The sequence below is a fragment of the Colossoma macropomum genome, unplaced genomic scaffold (genome assembly GCF_904425465.1).
Source record: "Colossoma macropomum unplaced genomic scaffold, Colossoma_macropomum, whole genome shotgun sequence".
NCBI classification, from domain to species: Eukaryota; Metazoa; Chordata; class Actinopteri; order Characiformes; family Serrasalmidae; genus Colossoma; species Colossoma macropomum.
This window is the reverse complement of record NW_023495846.1, coordinates 167,374-188,659: the sequence shown is the minus strand read 5'-3', so window position 1 is coordinate 188,659 and position 21,286 is coordinate 167,374. Positions and strand designations below refer to the sequence as shown.

The window sequence follows — 21,286 nt, the reverse complement described above, 5'->3', positions numbered from 1 at the left end:
GGTAAGGTTGGGGTTATAATTTTCTGTTAAGACTTTATTAATCTTCTACAAAGGACCACTCAAAATAAAATGTCACCGAAAAGCCTGCTGTCATAAGGTTGATTGCATTGCCACCATTATGCTACTGTCAGTTACTGTGAAATGTCTGGAATTGTCCACTCCGTCTTGATTTTTTTATAACCTTTAACTCCATTTGTATTCCAGTTTAGGATTTTCATAATACGAATCTGAAATCACATATCTTTGCATTGATATCTTTGGGGATATATTTTGGTATTTTAGTATTCTAGTATTTGCAACTGAGTTGACAGCCTCTTTAACAAAATAACTTAGCACTGCTTCATAGGCAATGATACAATGCTGAGATATTGCTGAAATCATTCTGACTGTGAGTAGACCAGACAAATAAGCAAATATACTAATTCACTTCTTATGGATGACAGATCCTTGTTGTACAGGACCGAGGATTATAACCGCTGATCTGGGAGAGACTGCCTCTATCAGTTGTTCCTCTCCAGAGTTGTTTGAGACAAACACCAAGTACTTCTACAAAATGAATGGTCCTGATTATTCTCGACTAATAGATACCAGAGAGACTCAGAGAGACAGATTCTCCATCTCTGAAGACAGAAGCTCTAAAGTTGTCAGTGTGAAAATCAGTGATGTGAGAGAAGATGATGGAGGAGTTTATTTCTGTGCAGTGAGAGTTGAAGGAGACTCAGTCAGTTATTACTCCCTCTACACAGAGATTCAGCTACAGGTCACTGGTGAGGTCACAGCTCATTTTCTTCCCAGCACAGTTACCTTATACAGTTACCAAGAGATACTCTCTTTATTTTATGTTTCAGTATGAAAAAAGTCATATGTTAGTCATCTTAATGTAGAGTTACTGTTTTTTTTTTTAAATTAAAAAAAACAAAAATGTGTTCTGCATAAAAAACTATGGCATATTTTCTATTTCAGTCATACACTATATGAACAGAAGTATTGGGCCACACATCTTAGGCCCTGAATTCAGGTGTTTCATTCAGTCCCTTTGCCACAGGTGTATAAAATCAGGCACCTAGCCATGCAGCCTGCCTTTACACACACTTGTGAAAGAATGGGTCAAAGAGTTCACTGAATTTGAGTGTGGTGCTTTAATACAATTCTTACATTGCAGCAAGTCAGTTTGTGAAGTTCTTCCCTGCTAAATATTCCACGATCAACTGTGAGAGGTAGCATTGAAAAATGGAAGCATTTAGGAACCACAGCAACTCAGCCATGAAGTGTCAGATCATGTAAAGTTACAGAGCGAGTCACTGAGTTCTGAGAAGCATAGTGTACAAAAGTTACCAATGATCAATAACTGCAGAGTTCAAACCTCCTCTGGCATCAACATCAGCACAAAAACTAAGCGCTGGGAGCTTCATGGCATGAGTTTCCATGGCCGAGCAGCTGCAAGCAAGCCTTACATTACCAAACTCAATGCCAAGCATCGGATGGAGTGATGTAAAGTGCCGCCATTGGACTCTGGAGTAGTGGAAATGTATTCTGTGGAGTGATGAATCAGCTTCTCTATCTGTCAGTCTGATGGATGAGTCTGGGTTTGGTGAATGCCAGGAATCTTGTAGAAAGTTTCCCAGATGAGTGGAAGCTGTTATAGCTGCAAAGGGGGATCAACTCCATATAAATGTCTATGGATTTGGAATGGGATTAATAAAAGATCCTGTAGGTGTAACGTAAAGGTGCCCCCATACTTTCGTCTTTATAGTCTAATTATTATGTAGATATTCAAGGGAATTAATGAGGTTGCCACATAACAAATATTCTGTTATAATTGCATAAGTTTAAAATAATAATAAGTGAACAGTTTCTTTGTTTTTGTTTTTTTTTCTGTAGGTGCTGTGAAATTACAGATCGCTAATCTAAACGCTGCTTTTAGGGTAGTGTAATACAAGACATATAGGAACATATGTTCATTGATTACATATATTAATGACACCCAAGCCATTTTAGGATAAGTTGATATATGTTATTGCTGTCTACATTCTGTCATAAGAATAGTTTAGAGCAAGAACTTGGTTAGGTTACCATATCATAGCACAAGTATTCTACTACAGCTGGCTAAAAGTTAGTTAATTTGTCCGCTATGAAAACTGTGATAAAGTATTAAAGTCTGAAATGGTTGCCTCTTGTTATCATGGCCTTTATGTTCATTATGACACAAACACAAACTTAATTTTAATAATGACCTATATGTTATGAGATCTCAAGAAAACAAACAAAAATAACTAATCATGCAAAATGAATAAAAATGTGAACCCACTTCCCTTTAAGGCAGTGCGTCCCTTCCCTCAGCAGTTCATACAAGTGCAATTACTCCCTAGTATATGCTGTTACAAATATTTAGTTACACTTGAGTCAAAACTAAAGTTGATACACATGAATTTACATGTGTTGTACTGATGTAATCCATCTGTGAAAACATCAGTAGTAGTTGATATTGTTTTTATGAATCATTAATGTGTGACTGAACCTTTGTTAGTAACATTTAATATAAAATAGGACCAAAATTTCTCAAAGAATCACAATTTCATCATTTTGGGGTCACTAAGTCTCCAAAACTGCAAAAAATGAAGGAATGCAATTGTTAAATATGGTGAAGTCTGAGATGTTTTCAGGCTGTTTTCCCCCCACAGGCCCTGAGAGCCTTGTTAGGACATCATACACTCCATGAAGTACCAGTGGATTTTAAATGAAAACCCAGCAGCCTTGGCCAAAACTTAAACTGTGTATCATAGCAGAGGACTTATTGCAGATGACTCATTGCTTTTATCAGTAAACATAGGCTGCACAAATTATTAAAAGCAGAGGTGCCAATAGTTGTGACATGGTTTTGTTCTTCTTCTTTTTTTCACATATTCAGTGTGATATTGAGTTAACCACAAAGTCTTATTTGTATGACCTCGATAGTCCCCAAACTTTACCAACATGCCAAATAACTGATAATCATTGTAAAGTCGACCATAGAAGTTTTGTGTTTATGCGTGTACTTTATGCCTCTTTGTGGGAACTGAAAGACTTTTTAGAATGAAAGAGCTCTTAAAAAAAACAAATATATATACTACATTGCCAAAAGTATTTGTTTGTCTGCCTTCACACGCATATGAACTTGAGTGACATCCCATTCTAAATCCATAGGGTTTAATATGATGTCGGCCCACCCTTTGCAGCTATAACAGCTTCAACTCTTCTGGGAAGGCTTTCCACAAGGTTTATGAGTGTGTTTATGGGAATTTTTGACCATTCTTCCAGAAGTGCATTTGTGAGGTCAGACATTGAAGGCCTGGCTTGCAGTCTCCACTCTAATTCATCCCAAAGGTGTTCTATCGGGTTTAGGTCAGGACTCTGTGCAGGCCAGTCAAGTTCTTTCACACCAAACTCGCTCATCCATGTCTTTATGGACCTTGCTTTGTGCACTGGTGCACAGTCATGTTGGAACAGGAAGGGGCCGTCCCCAAACTGTTCCAACAAAGTTGGGAGCATGAAATTGTCCAAAATCTCTTGGTCTGCTGAAGCAGGAAGAAACCTCGAGAGGAACCAGACTCAAAAGGGGAACCCATCCTCCTCTGGTCGGCGCCGACATAACAGCACAGACACAAAACAGTATAAGTGGATACAGTTTTAACAGCATAGAATGAATTATGACACTGTACCCTAACACAGTGTTTCACTGCCTCACAAGTATGTAAGCTTGCAAGTGCACAATGTTTTATGAGCTATGAAAACTGGCTAGAGGTCTACTGGCTGGAGCAATACTGATTATTCTGTTCACTTTAATGAAGCCAGACTTCTGCCTGTCTCAGAGAGAGAGTCTCAGTAGGTTTTGTTGCTCAGCATCGGCAAGAACTGCCTATTTTGACAGAAAGGGGCCATTTAATAGACATAAAATATTGCCAAACACAAAACATTGTTTTTGATTTCAAACAAACAAAACAGTGCTACAACAAAAACAGCCCAGCAGGAAACAAAGCAGTGTGCATCGGCAAATATGCAAGAGTGTCTCAATTACTAGCCACAAAATATTTCAATGAAAATGTTTGAAAAACTATTAAGGATGTGAATCCCCAAACTTTACATACTTTTTCCAGTCCAGTCATTGTATCTCACTCTGAAAGGCCCACCGTTGTCAGAAAGTGCACAGTAGATAGACTCCTTTTTCTACACTGCTAAAAAAAAGAAAAAAAAAACATCTAAGTCTGTTCAGATGGCTATGGGTGGGGTTTACTTTAAAAATGTATTCTGGTACAGATTACCTAATCCAATTGATTACCATTCTTTACTTTGGGATTACTTTTACTCTTTTTCAACTCAGATAATTAAATAAAAAAGCACTAGAACATTAAACTTTTTTTGTAGCAAAATGACAAATTGACGGTGTTAACAATGGTAAACATTAATGTTAGCTCAGTTCTGCCAATAAAAAACACTAAATTTTCTGTAGATTGGCTGAATAAAAGACTGTGAACTACTACTTGTGAGGAGAATTCTTTATATTTCTCTGCTGGCGGAAGCCCTGACCCCCTCCCGAAATGAAAACTCTTAAAATCTTCAGTCATGTGACATACTCAGAATAGCAAATCTTGAGAGAGAGAGTGTTGAGTTTGCTTTGTATGTGACTGAATATAATCCTGCTGGTAATAACCCTGTTTTTATAATACTCCTGTAATCTGATTACTGCCTTTTTTTACTGTAACTGTAACAGAATGCAGTTACCTCTTTTAGTATCCTGATTCCTTAACTCTGTTACAGGTAAACAAAGACTATAACAGTGTTCACATAAAATCAAAAGTAATTTTTACATGAATTTATATTAAATGTTATAAAGTTGTTGTTTACTCTGTTTTGTGATATTTGAATGTGGAAAGCATGTCTGTGGTGACAGATCCTTCTGTCTGCAGGCGACTCACTGGCACATCACAATGGACAGAAGTTCTCCACCTTCGACAAAGACCAGGACTCTAGTAGTGAGAATTGTGCTAAAACCTACCTTGGGGCATTTTGGTACAATAGTTGCCACAATGCTAACCCCAATGGTATATATGTGTGGGGACAGCACGACAACCATTTTGCTATTGGAAATGTGTGGTACCACTTTAAAGGTCATAAGTACGGTCTCAAGTTCATCAGTATGAAGATTAGGCCTGTCGCTTAGATCCATATGATGTGTTCCTCTTGCTCAAATTAAATTCTGAGTTCAAAATATGTCAGGTCAAAATCATTGCTCACACTGTTACTTTGTTATCTTAATTTTGTGTTAAGCTGCATTTTCTATTCTAATGTTTGTTTAACTCTCAAGATGTTTTCACATTGTAAAGTTTTCAGCAGAAAATAAATGTTTGATCAAGGACATGGGAAGGTGTTTTAAATTTCTTTTCTTTTATTGATAATTTACATCAAGCAGAAGATGTTGCACATCCTGCTCATTCTTTTCTGAACAAACTTTATGCAAGTGAACTGAGCAAATCAGCTAACTAATCAAATTGTCAATGTGTGGCGCAGGAAGCAATTGTGTCACAGCCACAGCCAGACGCTAAAATTCAACATCGAGCAGTAGATAGAATGCCTGATAAAAAAAATAAAAATGTATCCAAAGTGCAGGATATTAAGGTCAATTTTTTTCAGTATAAAAAAACAATATTAAGCTGCTCTGGGGCTTGGAACAGCTCTGCATGCATTTTCTCTCTTTATTCCTCAACCTGCTTGTGTTTTAACAATGCACCCCCAAAGCATCCAGCAGCCGGTGGTTGAAGTCATTTGGTTGCTGTAATGAAAATGCAAATGAAAATGAAAATTTAAACAGTGCACGGCTACTGCCATGCCCTTTACCACCCCAACTTCCCGCATCCCTGTACATATGTATTGAATGAACTCTTCTGTTTAATGCAAATAAAACAAGCACTTCCAAAATATATATGGTTCATATCATGCATTTTGATATTTTCATCTGTGACCACTCCTTAAACTTAGCAAGTGTAATAGTGTTTCAAATTCAAACTATATACAAAAATTAAATTCTAATTCAAGTTGATAAGCTGGCTTCGAGGTGAATGTTGGAAGCTGACTCACATTGAAGAGCCAATGTTCATGATTAATTTATTTGTAAATTAACACAAAATAAATCATTGTATGTTATATCGCTGTAGCATCAATTGACCTCTTTTCCTTGATCTCCTTGGACATGCCAGCTCCGCGCCCTCGTTATCACCAACTCCTGCTGTTTGTTGTGTTAAGTTTGGTTCTAGTTTTGTTCTTGGCAGTTTTCTTGTAATTCTCATCTGTTTCTTCAACTGTGCCTGGTTAGTTCTTTACCTGCCTTTGTTAATGACCAGTTGATAGATTTGTTTGCATTTTGCTTGTTTTACTAGCTTGTGAACCCTATCTTTCAGAATTCATCCAGTCAAACTATTTACAAATATCTGACTTACTATACTTGTTTCTAAATGAGAAGCACAATGCATTTTTGGTAAGTAGTTATTTAGAATGCAGAAGAATAATACAAGGTAACACTTTACTTTGCTTGTCGCCTTGTAGATATTCAACACACTATCCGAAAGCAACTTTCTGGCAACACAGGAGCAGTAGCTTCACTCAAGCTGTACTCAGCTGGGGTAGTAATTGCCCCCTCCTTTTCTATAAAATTCTATACCATCTTAGTTTCCAAACCTTACATTTCCTTGGGAACCCTTATTTCCAAACATACATGAGATATGTTTTTTTTTTTTATATATATATATTTTATCTTAGCTGGAAAAGGATGGTATGCCCACTCCAGGTAGGGGGAAAGGACTTGCCCCAGGTGGAGGAGTTTAAGTATCTCGGGGTCTTGTTCACGAGTGATGGGAAGAAGGATCGTGAGATCGACCGCAGGCTGGGACAAGCGGCAGCAGTAAAGGCGGTCGCTGTACCGGACTGTATGGTGAAGATGGAGCTGAGCCATAAGGTGAAGCTCTCTGTTTACCGATCGGTCTACATCCCGCCCTCACCTCGGGTCATGAGCTGTGGGTATGACCGAAAGAATGAGAACGCGAATACAAGCGGCAGAAATGAGCTTTCTTGCAGGTGTCGGCTACACTCTATTTTGATAGGGTGAGGAGCTCGGCCATCCGGGAGGAGCTCGGATTAGAGCCGCTACTCCTCCGCATTGAGAGGAGCCAGCTGAGGTGGTTCGGGCATCTGATCCGGATGCCCCCCGGGACGCCTCCCGGTGGGGTGTACCAGGCACGGCCCACCGAATAGACCCCCGGGGGTCGTCCTCGGACCCGCTGGAGGGTTTATATCTCCAATTTTGGCCTGGGAGCGGCTTGGGTCCCCGGGAATGAGCTGGAGGAAGTTGCGGGGGACAGGGTCACCTGGGATTCTCTGCTCTCCCAACTGCTACTGCGACCCTATCTGGACTAAGCGGTTAACGATGATGATGATCTTAGCTGTACCAGGATGTTCCACTCCCCCAATGGCATTAGCTTTGACTGGTTGCATTGTAAATTCACCTACTCCAGAACTGGTTCTTATCTCAAGGACAGCTCCTCTTTATTCACACAGCAGATTCTCACAAGCTTCTGGAGGCCTCTTTGCTAAAAAAGTTCCCATGCAAGCTATGGCCTATCTTACAGTGTAAAGACTACTATTCTTTTGGTTAATAAATGCTACTTGTTAGAACTATCAAAGATAAAGATTATTTATTCAAAACATCCGTCAGGTGTCAGACTCCATTTCCCTGGTGGAGGTCACTGAGGTACTTGGCCAGCTCAGTGGGAAGGCACCGGGGTGGATGAGATTCTCCCGGAAATGCTTAAGGTTCTTGAAGTTGTGGGGCTGTCATGTCTGGCACACTTCTGCAATGTTGCATAAATGTTGTAAACAGTACGCTTGGACTGGCAGACCAGGGTGGTCGTCCCTATTTTTAAGCAATAGGACTGGAGAGTGTGTGCTAATTACTATGGTATCACAATGCTCAGCCTCCCTGAGAAAGTTTATGCCAAGGTGCTGGAATGGAGACTTTGACCGATAGTCCAACCTCAGATTCAGGAAGAACAATGTGGTTTCCGTCCCAGACATGGAACAATGGACCAGCTTTTTATCTTTATGCAGATTGCTGAAGGGGCATGGGAGTTTGCTCACCCAGTCTACATGTGTTTTGTGGACTTGGAGTAGGCTTATGACCATGTTCCCCAAGATATTCTTTGGTAGGTCCTCCAGGAATAAGGGCCACTACTCTGGGCCACTTAGTCTCTGTACTCCTGGAGTGAGGGTTGTGTCTGTATACTCGACATTAAGTCAAACTCGGTCAGTGTTAGTTTTGGACTCTGCCAAGGTTGTGCCTTTGTGATGTTCATGGACAGGGTGTCAAGATGTAGCCAAGGTCAGGAGGGCATTATGTGTGGAGGCCGGAGGAGATCAAATTTCGTCCCTTCTATTTACAGAGAGAGCACACAGCTCTTATTGTTACTGCAGCATACACCCCTCCTGATGCTAATGCTAAGCTAGCTATGGAAGAGCTAAGTGAAGCAATCAGCAAAGAACAAACTGCACACCTAGATGGGCTCTTTATTGTTGCTGGGGACTTCAATCATTCTAATTTGCGATCTGTGCTGCCAAAATTCCACCAGAATGTCTCCTGCCTGACCAGAGGAGACAAAACTCTAGATCATGTCTACACAAACATTGCAGACTCATACAATGCTGTCCCCCTCCCCCACCTGGGACAGTCTGATCACGTCTCATTGTTTCCGCTCCCCAAGTATGTGCCACTCATCAAACGTGTGAAAACATCTACAAAGACTGTTAAAGTGTGGCCAGAGGGGGCTGTCTCCTCTCTACAGCATCAGTTTCACAACATTGATTGGATTATGTTCTCCACTGAAGCCACTACAGACTCTCACCTGGACTTAGACACATACACCTCAGCTGTAATGAGTTATATCAACTCCTGTATTGACAATGTCACCTTTGTCAAGTGGCTGAAAATCTTTCCTAATTAGAACCCTTGGATGAATGCTTCGAGGATGAATGAGGTTCAGCTACTGCTGAAGACAGTTAGACCCGGTTTTCACTGACATCTACAACCTGTCACTGGCCCAGGCTGCTGTTCCCACATGCTGGAAGGCAACAACCATCATCATTCCGGTGCCAAAGCGTTCTTCTGCAGCATGTCTGAGCGACTTCCGCCCTGTCGCACTCACACCCATTGTGATGAAGTGCTTTGAGAAACTGGTTCTCAATCATCTGAAAGCAGTGGTCCCACCATCACTGGATCCCCCCAGTTTGCATACCGCTCCAACAGATCGACAGAGGATTCCATTTCCACAGCTCTTCATTCTGCCCTCACCCACCTCGAAAATCAGAACACATACATTCGGATGCTGTTCATTGACTTCAGCCCCACATTCATTAAAGTCATCCCAGTGATCTAGGAATCAGCGCTCCCCCTGTGTAATTGGGTCTTGTACAAACAGACCTAGTCTGTCAGATTGGACAATCATATGTCTTCCACCCTCACCCTGAACACCAGTGTCCCACAAGGCTCAGTCATCAGCTCTTCTGCCTGTTTACCCATGACTGCATTCCTCTGCATACATCAAACAACATTATTAAATTTGCAGACGATACCACAGTGGTTGACACTACATCAGCAACAATAATGAATCGGCCTACAGGAACGTGATCCAGCACCTGGCTGCCTGGTGTACTGCCAACAACCTCTCCCTCAACACAGCCAAAACCAAGGAGCTCATTGTGGACTACCAGAAAAACAAAAGCCGTACACACTCTCCTGACTGAATCAACAGTTCTGAGGTAGAGTGTATCTCCAGCTTCAAGTACCTGGGAGCACACATCTCCGAAGATCTTTCATGGACACTCAACACCCCACACTTGGTTAAGAAGGCACAACAATGCCTCTACTTTCTGAGGAGACTAAAGAAGGAACATCTGTCACTTCAGATTCTCACAAACTTCTACTGCTGCACCATCGAAAGCGTACTGACCAACTGTGTGACAGTTTGGTACAGCAGCTCCGCTGCAGCCGACAGGAAGGGCCTCCAAAAAGTGGTGAGGACCACTGAGCGTCACCCTGCCATAAGAGACATTTACCACCAGCGCTGTGTGTGCAGAGCGTGCAGCATCATCAAGGACTCCTCCCACCCCAGCCACACACTGTTTAACCTCCTCCCATCTGGGAGGAGATACAGACGCAATCAGACCAGAACCAGTCGGCTTAGGTCAAGCTTCTTTCCCTCCACCATCACCCTGCTGAACTCCACACCACTCCACTAACCTTCTACTTGTATGTTGCACACAATATACTTAGTTATTATTTATTATTCCTACCATTTCTAAACAACAGACTGTTCACTGTATGTTCAATACAACACATAACTGCTTAGTCTAACAGTATGTAACATTCCGTATACATTGTTTATAATTTTATATATATATCATAATCATAGAGTATTTGTAATTGTGTATGTTGTTTGTATGTATTGTGAGATGTTGTTCATAAAGGTATGTTTATATATACATATATGTGTGCCTTTTATTGCACATTTGTAATGTCTGTTTTGCAATATTGCTACTATTTACACTTCTGGTAGATGCTAACTGCATTTCTTTGCCTTGTACTTGTACTGAATAATGACAATAAAGTTGGTCCTGATCTTTGGGTAATGACTGAAAGAATGAGATTGCAGGTACAAGCTGTGGAAATGAGCTTTCTTTGCAGGGTGGTGGGCTACACTCTACTTGATAGGGTAAGGAGCTGGGTCTGTACTTCTCCACAATGAGAGGATCCAGTTGAGGTGGTAGGATACCTGAGAAGGGGGCCCCCTGGCTGACTCCCATTGCACATTTACTGAGCATGGCCTAATGGAACAAGACTCCAAGGTCATCTAGGTCCCTAGGAGGGATTATATCTCCAACTAGGCCTGGGAGTGGCTCGGGGTCCCCCAGAATGAGCTGGAGGAACTTGCGGGGTACAGGGTCATTTGATATTCTTTGCCACCACCACATCAGTGTCACTGCAGAGGATAATCCACCACCCAAATAATAGCTGCTCTGTAGGGGTCTTGTGGGGGTCCAGACCATTAAAGAACAGGGTGAAAGGGGGCTAACAAAGTGTATAGAGAAACAGATGAACTACATTCTGTAACTGTAGAACTGCAAAGTGTTCCTATATGGTAAGTGGAGCTGGTAAAATGGACAATGAATGTAGAAACAAGGAGGTGGGTTTAGTGAAGTGGCTGGTCCAAGTGTATGTATACTAATATGTATGCACATTCATTGTAAGTTAATTCATTACTTAAATAACTATTTACTGTGTTCCACATGTTAACTTCATGCTGAACGGACACTTTTGCAGTTTGCATAAAATTATCATTTAATTTGACTGTCCAGGTACTGACCTAAACCCTGCTTCAGAATCAAGCTGTAAGTTTATGTTTGCTGGAAGAGCTTCTAGAAATAACAATGACAGTAAGTCAGAGTTTACTCTCATATTGCTTAGTCATCTCATTATTGTAATGTGACCATTTGAAATGAGGATTGATTTTACACTGACCAGCCATTTCATTAAAAGAAGCTCATTGTTTCTACACTCCTTGTACATTTTATCTGCTCTACATGTCTGATAGGTGCACTTTGTAGTTCTACAATTACAGACTGTAGTCCATCTGTTTCTCTGCATTATTTGAAGAGAAACAGATGGACTACAGTCTGTAACTGTACAACTACATAGTGCTCCTATATGGTCAGTGGAACTGATAAGATGGACAATGAGCATAGAAACAAGGAGGTGGTTTTAATGAATTGGCCGGTCTGTGTATATCAGTGTTCTGTGTTTCTTAACTGCCATTTTTTCAGACAGATGTAAGGAAATATAACAACATTTTACTGTTTATTGTAATTGTGTAGCTTTATTGTGTTATTGTTTTTTGTGTCTCTCAATCACTCTGTTTTTCCGTCCAGCTCAGAGTGTTTCTGGCTCTAGTGCTCCCCCTGCTGATTGGGAGCACCTCAGTTTCTCAGGAACTGTTCTCGACAGACTGCTCTGATATTTACACTAACAGACAAACTCTGAGTAGAGTTTACACCATCTACCCTGCAGGTGTCACACCTGTACAGGTGTACTGTGACATGGGCTATGATGGACAAACAAAGGATGGAAACTGGACGGTATGTTAGATTGTATTTCTCTAATAGACTAACTAAAGTATTGAGGTCAATTTACATCTGAAACAATCTGTAGGAAATATTCATTATTACTGACTATTAGCAGCATCGGTATGAATGAATCTGTGATCTATTAGTATTAGCGAACTAGTGAACAGCTTGCAGTTGCATAAAAAGTCCAAAATGGTCAGTGGTAAAAAAAAAGCACAAATAATTAATTATTGTTTTAATTAGGCAAATACTTAACAGCACAGATGCAGTTATCAAATGTTCTTTTTTTGAGATGTTTACATTTTACTACTTTCTGTGATACTGTGAAAAAAGCTGCATTTTCCCTAATATATGAAAGAACATAAAGCATTTTCACAAATAGATCAAACCAACCATAGCCCACCTTTCACTAAACCCCACCCTTAAATATGAAATCATGCTACCAATCATAGCTTATTATATAACCAACCAGATAGCCAACATCTCAGGAGTTTGGAGGGGAGTCAAATTTTACCCATTTTTTAAAATGACACAAGAGGAGAAGTGTTGCAATATCTCACGATATTTCACTTTTGATATTTAAGTACACTTCAAAGTACTTCTGCTTTACAGCATGTATGAAATGAAGGTTACCTTTGCATCAGGTGATTCAGAGGAGAATGGATGGCAGTGTGAACTTCTATAGACCATGGGAGCAGTACAAGAAAGGATTTGGGAACAAAACTGGAGAATACTGGTTGGGTGAGATTCATTATCATTCATTATCTCTCAGAAACACTGTGTAGAGACCAATTTTATCACAACTGAAACTGAAAAAATGAATTCTAAAGACAAATTTGAAAACAGATGAAAAACATTTAAGTAAATGTTGTGGTCCCACTTTATATTAAGTGTCTCTAATAACTCTGTAGTTACATGAGAACAACATATGTAACAACAATGTAACTACTAATGATTTAGTAACTGTTACAGATGGATTACAGAGGTACAACCTATGTAATCACACATGTGTATCAACTTCAATTTTGCCTCATGTAGATACACAAGTGTATCTTAATAGTTGTAACAGCCTATTCTCTCTTATGTAATTACACAAGGGTAATAGCTTAAATGTAATTATATTTGTAATCAGACTGGAACAACCCCAAAAGGAAGTGTGTAATAACTTACATTAAAACATTACTTACACTGTATCTGCCAGCTTTTCTAACAATTAGCTAGCATTTATGTTGCTAGTGCTGAGACACTGTAACCAGTTTCAGCTTTAAATCATTCTGTAATGTGACAGAACAGCAGACGTCCCCTTATCTTAATATGTAACTTTATGACATTAATTTTGTTGCATTATATTACCCCCAAAGCAGTGGGGTTACACAGTACCTACATAACAACTACACAGGAACTGTCCACTTATTATAAAGTGTAAATCTAACACTACACTACAGGAAAGTTCCTGTGTATAAGATACACTTGCGTAATTACATGAGGCAAAACTGAAGTAGATGCACATGTGTAATGTGCTTCTTTAATCCACCTGTAACATTGACTAAATCATCAGTAATTATAGTGTTGTTGCATGTGTTATTCACATGTAACTACACAGTTATTAGACACTAAATGTAAAGTGGGACCAATGTTGTAAGCAATCTTAGTTTTTAAAGTGCACTTTAACTTCACTTTAAAATAATTACAATAAAATTAAAATATAATCAGGACAACAGTTTTCTTATGTACATAAATATTAGTCAGGGTGGTCTGTGCACTAGTCAAAGGTAGGCAGCTGCCAAGGGCCTATTCTGAAATATAAACATGACTGTAGAGATTATTTTCAATAACTTTATTCGGTGTGACTGAAGACATCCAAGCACAGCAGAGGAACGCAGTCGAACGAGTCAATCTCTAAAGCTAACTTTGTTTTTTCAGTCAGAACAAAGTGCTTCAAAGGCTCAACAGGCTGTATGCAATGCTAAAGTTAATGTCAGTATAATTAGCTCCAGTGTTGAGGTATATGTATATGGGAGTCAATGAGTTCTCATACAACCTGCAGGTGTGTGTAATAAAGAGGTGCAGCTGGAATTAGTCATTCCAGTCTGGGCAGGTCCAACTAGCGACTCTCAGAGAGGAGTAGATGCTGTGACATAGGGTAATTACTCCAAAACAGTAATCCATTCATGTTACTAATTACTTCTCTTAAACTGTTCTCAATACATAATGATTCTTTTCTGGAAAAAGTAATTCCATTACTTCTACAGTGCTCTGTACCAAATTATTTCACTATATTGGCAGATTTCAATAAACAAATAAAAATAATCTGCCAACACAGTGAGATAATTTCATTTAATAAAATTACTCAATCATGTCCAGAAGTAGTTTTTTGCTAATTTGAGATGAAAATCATTGTGAAATCAAGTGGATTCGAAACACAAAATCATGTGCCATGGAGACTTCATTTGATCACAGTGGGTTATGAGATTTGTCTACAATATTCCTTACAAGGGTATTTGCAATGTCTCTTAAACTTAGAATCAAGCCTGAACGTTCAGTTTTAGAACAGCAAAATAATAAAAAACTTTAGAAAATGAAGACTTCTTCATATTAGGGATAAGCTGTGTATATTGCATCTTATGAAAAATAGTAACATTTTGGACGTGAATCTTCATGAATAACCTTTATGGCTGCTTTTGCCTTTGTATCAACAGGATTAGAGACCCTCTACCAGCTCACTAGCAAGAGAAAGTATAAGCTGAGAGTGGACCTGGAGGACTTTGAGGGAGGGAAGGTTTATGCCCAGTACTCTAATTTCTCTGTGGGCTCTGAAGTCGACGGCTACAGACTCAATGTTGGTGGATTCATCAACAGAGGAGCAGGTGATAAAGAATTAATGATATAGAAATAATTAAGGACAACCATAGTGATGGATACAGACAAGGCCATTGTCATGATCTTCCCTCGCAAATTTAATATTTATTCTGAACATCCCATTTAGAGCCACATATTTAAGCTACATATAGTGAATTAAATAGAGTGTAAAGAGACATTTTAATCTGTAGAAGTGTAGTTGGTGGTAAACAAGTAGAATGAATAATAATCCTGTGCCTTTATGCAACTACATCAGTATATGGGATTTCAAGTGGCCGCTGAATGTGCCTGTACCATTTTCCTGGTACCAGCTGGAGCACTACCAACTGTTGTTCTGATCATGTTACTGATGGTACAGTTTCACAAGCAAGACTTCTCCCAGTCTCTCTGGTGGCAAGAACTGCCTGCTTGCTTCAACACTGGTTCAATTTACAGTCCCTTCTGAAGGTTTTGGAACCGGACTGCCAGCTCTTTTCTCTTTGTTATACATTGAAGACATTTGGGTTTGAGATCAAAAGATGAATATGAGATGATACCATAGAAATTCAGCATTGATTTCCTGATATTTGTGACGATGCAACAGGATTCAGACGCTTGCGGATTAAAAGCGTACACCAAGCTTTATTCGAGGGCGACAAAGAGGAGGTCAAAAAACATGCGTGGGTCGTAACCAGAAAGCAGTACAAGATCACCGAAGTGATCATAACCAAAACAAACAAATCCAAGGGAGTGATCCGATATCGTAGTCAAAAAACCAGGCCAAACAATCAAAACACGTATCCAAAAACCGTCAGCAAAAGTACAAGAAGGGACAGGCAAAAATCAAGGTCAGAGAGACAAAACGTAGGTCATAACAGGTCGTAGCAAACAGAATAATAGAAACGCTCAGCAAGTTCTAGCAGAAACAATACCTCGCAATGACTAAGACTAAAGCCCGGGCTTATAAGCTATACTATGTGGGTCATATGACAATAAACACAGGTGAATGTATTTAGTATTCCGGTGAATGTGAGCGCTGATAGGTGCGTGCACAACCATCTAAAGTCATATGATCTCCCGAGGGGTTGTGGGCAATGTAGTCTGAATCCTCCTGAGGCGTGACAATATTAACATGTAGATGTGTTAAACAACAAAGAACATGGCAGCTTTGTTGGCAGACCATGCTATTTTAGGTGGACAAAAGTATATAAACAAATAGTCTTAAAGTAAATTAAACCATACTTAATATTTGCTAGCCATAACTGTATCAAGCCAGCAACCCACTGACATCACCAAACTGTTGCATTCTTCCTTTTTGATGATTTCAGTTTTTGTTTGCTTTGAGAGGTTTCAATTTTCAGTCTCCTCTTTAGGAGGTAAAATGCTGGTCAGTGTGTTGCATTGTTGCATGATGATGTTCCTCTTGATTAGATGTAAATTGACAGACAGAATGTTTCTGTACACTTCTAAATTCATTTTTCTCCTGCCATCATGAGCTAAATTATCAATAAAGAGGAGTGAGTCCGTTCGAGAAGCAGCCATGTAAGCCTAAATCATGACATTACCTCCACCATGTTTGACTGATGAGCTCATATGTTTTGGATCATGAGCAGATTCTTTCTTCCTCCACACTTTTCCATCAATTTAACAGGAGTTAATCTTGGTCTCATTAGTCCATAAAACTCTGTTCCAGGACTTCTGTGGTTCACCTCTGTATTTCTTTATGAATTTCAATCTGGTCTATGTATTCTTAGTACTGTTTAAATCTTGTGGTATGGCCACTATGTTTCTGCTCTCCAAGTCTTCTTAGAACAGTGAATTGTGATCTCTTTACCCCTGCCCTGTGGAGTTTGTTGGTGATGTCACTGGCTGTTGTTTTTGGGATTTTCTTCAGAGCCTTCACAATGTTCCTGTCATCAACTTCTGTTGTTGTTTTTTTGCCAGACCTGTTCAATGTCTGGTTCTTAGTACTGTTAAGTTTTCTTTCTTTTTAATCACATTTCAAATTGTTCTGTTTGATTTTAGCTAATTCTGTGTTTCAAAATAGCTTACCTTTCTCCCACGGAAAGCGCTCTGGTCTTCATGTTGTTCATGTTTTTAACAGGAAACGTAGTCTTCACACATACTCAAACCAAGAGTAGACATTCAGACCTAATTGTTCAAACAAATAAATCTAACAGGACACATCGGGGCAACAAGAAACGCCAGTCAATCATATGTCCTAAAATTATTGCTCACTTGAAAAAGGAGTGGGCTCAAACAAAAGGTGTCACGTTCTGAGTTAACACATCTAGCTGTAAATATCAGGAAATAAATGCTAAGATTCTAATCTATTGTTTCATATTCATCACTTTGATGATCACTATTTGTGATGTAATTTGTTGATGATCCCTAAACTCTCAGTGGTTAAAGTCCACTGAAATCAACATGTTCTAAGAATTTTAAAATGCATTCATTTCACACAAAATCTAAGTGGGAAGTGATTGTTTTCGTTATTAATAATGATGATTTACACATCTTAACATTTTGCACTTATTGGAAGAAAGAAATCATGTATGCAAAAGTGAAACCAGCATTACTGCTCATGAGACTCTTTCACGCTTCATTGTTCTTCCTTTCCATGTTAGTTAGAATATAAGTTAACACTAATGTGAGCTCAGTCTCTGCCAATAGAAAAACAGGATGAATGACATAATAAAAAACTGCAGCTTGTGAGGGGATTCTTTATCTTTCTCTGCTAGCGGCAGCCCTGATCCCTTACCAAACTAAAAAACTCTACAAATCTACACAAATCATGTGACATATTAAGTGTGACAAATTTGTATGTGTTTTTAAAGGTAATCCTTTCCTCTTTCATTTTTTTACGTATTATGTAACGCTGTTACATGTATTGCATTATTATATGACCCTGCACATGTCCATCTGGATTGTCAGTGAGAACAGTGTTTATATAAAATATAAAGTGATTTTTAAAAATACATTAAATACCTATGTTTTGTGATATTTTAATGGGGAAGGCATTTCTGTAGTGACAGATCCTTCTGTCTGCAGGTGACTCGCTGGGATTTCACAATGGACAGAAATTCTCCACCTTCGATAAAGAGCAGGACTCTGATATGAATTGAAACTGTGCTAAATCTTACCTTGGAGCATTCTGGTACAATAATTGCCACCAGGCTAATCCCAACGGTATATTTCTGTGGGGAAAGGATGGCACCATTTTCGCTATAGGAAATGTGTGGTACACCTGGAAAGGCATTGATTATGGTCTCAAGTCCATCAGTATGAAAATCAGGCCTGTGCCTTAGACCTATAGCATGTTTTAGCATGTAATCTTTAAAATATTTCATTTCAATATTTTCATGAATATCAGAAGAATGCTGTTCTACTCTCAAATCTGTGCATGTATTTTTCAATACATCAAGTTTAATAAAAGTTGCTGTAGTACAGGAAATCGTTTTTGCATTATTTCTCAAAACTAAAGTGGTTTTATCAAAAGCATTGATCAGCAATCATTTTCTAAACTAAGATGTGATTATGATAAATGGAATTAGAAATAGTAAACAGTTAACTAGCCAATTTGCTCACTTACACCTGCTCCAAATTTTCCATATTGGTCAGACAATAGTCAACAGCTCATTTCACTCTGCCTGTATCTCAGAGCCTGCATTTCATAGCCTGTACCTGAAAGACATTTGAGTAATACACCGTTGCTGAGTCCTAATCGATGTAGGCACTTGTGGGCACCCACTTGAATTCCAAAATGAGAAAAGCCTTTTTGATCCTCACAGGCAAACACAAATGAGGACAACAAGATCATAAGTGTGGCATTTGGACTTACTCGTTTGTCCCAAAGTTCACTCTGGCAAGTGTCCAGGTGTGTTACATTTCCCAGGCATGCTAAAACACAGTGTGCAAGACCACACTAAACACACACTGAACTAACACTTTCACAAAGACCTCATCAAAGAGTTATCGAGTTAAGTATGTATCCAATAGTTTGATGCATTGATGGTGTTCTAATATACTACTTCAAAAATATCAGGAAAGAATGCAAACATTGCGAGAACATCATCATATCTGCACACTCACACTCTTAACAAGCACTTACACACTTTTGACACTTAAACAAAACCTCAAACCACAAGTGTGACAGACGAGGTGTGCATCTAGATTTATTATTTCGTTCTCTTTCTATGGCTTCAGAGCTCCTCTTGCTGGTTTGGAGTATTTCCGTTACTCAAGATCTGCTTCCTACAAACTGCTATTATGTTTGTGATAAGGACTCATGCTCCTGTATCAGGTGATTCCCCCTTACCAGCGACATGGGCTGCACAGGCCATTATTCCAAAGACACACAAGAAACAGATTTGTAACAGCAAAAACCTGTGAGTGTTTATTTAGTTAAACTTCAAAGTTTCAAGCAGTGAAATGAAGATAGGGTCTTAAAGTCACTTGCTGAAGTCATTACCAAAGTGCAATCTACCGTCAGGTTTGAGAACTCCTACAGTAGGGCTGGGCTGTGGGCTGGTGGACTCTTTGATTCCTGCCTGTAACATCTTCTGTGCTTCACTAGCCAAGCATTGAGTTTTTGGTAGGTAGGATTGGTGCTGCGCCACTTGCCTGGTGGAGTTTTGATCAACTGTTAAGCTCCTTGCTCAGACCTCAAAGGAAGGTAGCCATTAGTGCTGCCAAATCTGTCCTTCAGCAGCTAGTGTACTTAACTCCATAGCGTAATCAGCCAATGACCTTTTTCCCTGACGTGTGCAGAGTAGCCAGCAACCAACCTCCCATTCATGAACCAGGTGGCCAAAGACATGGCACATGGGGATTACCCAAGTGAGGGCTCACCCTATCAGAAGGGAGATGACATATGACATTTTTGCTGTATCTAAGGGGAATCAGGAGGGTTGCTGCTCCAAAGCAGGCAAGAATCATAGAGGGAAGCCTTAGCACCCTCCCGGTTCCCCTGAGTAACGCTCAGGGGCAGGCAGTAATGGCTGAACTGTTCGAGTAGATTCTTTCCTGGGAATAGGCCAGTAAACCACTGTGGCATTGAAATTTGGGAAAGCCACAAGAGTAATTGTTTGGTCTTGTGATGTCTCTTTAGTTTTCAGGGTTTTGTGATTCATTTGAATTAGCCAAGTCTGTTTGTTGCAGACCTGAATATAGGTGGAATGTTCACGTCACACATGTCAAAACGGTGCAAACTAAAGAAAAGTTGTGATGGTCCTTACCAGACAAGGTAGGTGAAAGCACCCTGAGGAGCTTCTTTAACTCTGGCCCTCGGCTGTGTTGTCCATGGTCCACAGGTTGAGAAACCCTGCTGTAACTGGTGCACTGGGGTGAAAGCTATACCCAATTTCTGCCTATCTAGCCCTATGAAAACTGTAAATTCATCATCATCGTCGCTAACCGCTTAGTCCAGCTAGGGTCGCGGTAGCAGTTGGGAGAGTAGAGAATCCCAGATGACCCTGTCCCCGGCAACTTCCTCCAGCTCATTCCCGGGGACCCCAAGCCGCTCCCAGGCCAACCTGGAGATATAATCCCTCCAGCGCGTCCTAGGACGACCCCGGTCTTGTCCCGGTAGGCCATGCCTGGTATACACCCACCGGGAGGCATCCAGGGGGCATCCGGATCAGATGCCCGAACCACCTCAGCTGGCTCCTCTCAATGTGGAGGAGTAGCGGCTCTACTCCGAGCTCCTCCCGGATGGCCAAGCTCCTCACCCTATCAAATAGAGTGTAGCCCGCCACCCTGCGAAAAAAGCTCATTTCCGCCGCTTGTATTCGCGACCTCATTCTTTCGGTCATTATCCGTAGCTCATGACCATAGGTGAGGGTCGGGATGTAGACCGACCGGTAAACAGAGAGCTTCGCCTTATGGCTCAGCTCCCTCTTCACCACTACAGTCTAGTACAGCGACCGCATTACTGCTGCCGTCTGTCCCAGCCTGCGGTCGATCTCACGATCCCTCCTCCCATCACTCGTGAACAAGACCCCGAGATACTTAAACTCCTCCACCTGGGGCAAGTCCTTTCCCCTTACCTGGAGTGGGCATGCCATCCTTTTCCGGGCTAAGACCATGGACTCAGACTTGGAGGTGCTGATCCGCATACCAACCGCTTCACACTCAGCTGCAAACTGCTCCAGTGCGTGCTGGAGGCATCCATGTGATCCAGCCAAAAGAACAACATTGTCTGCAAATAGCAGAGACGCCACCCTTCGGCCTCCACACATAATGCCCTCCT

At 40.3% G+C, this 21,286-nt stretch overlaps 1 pseudogene; it reads left to right on the top strand.

The window, feature by feature from the left end:
- Positions 1 to 9,047: 9,047 nt before the first annotated feature.
- Positions 9,048 to 18,344, top strand: LOC118803132 (annotated as a pseudogene).
- The last annotated feature ends 2,942 nt before the right edge of the window (positions 18,345 to 21,286 follow it).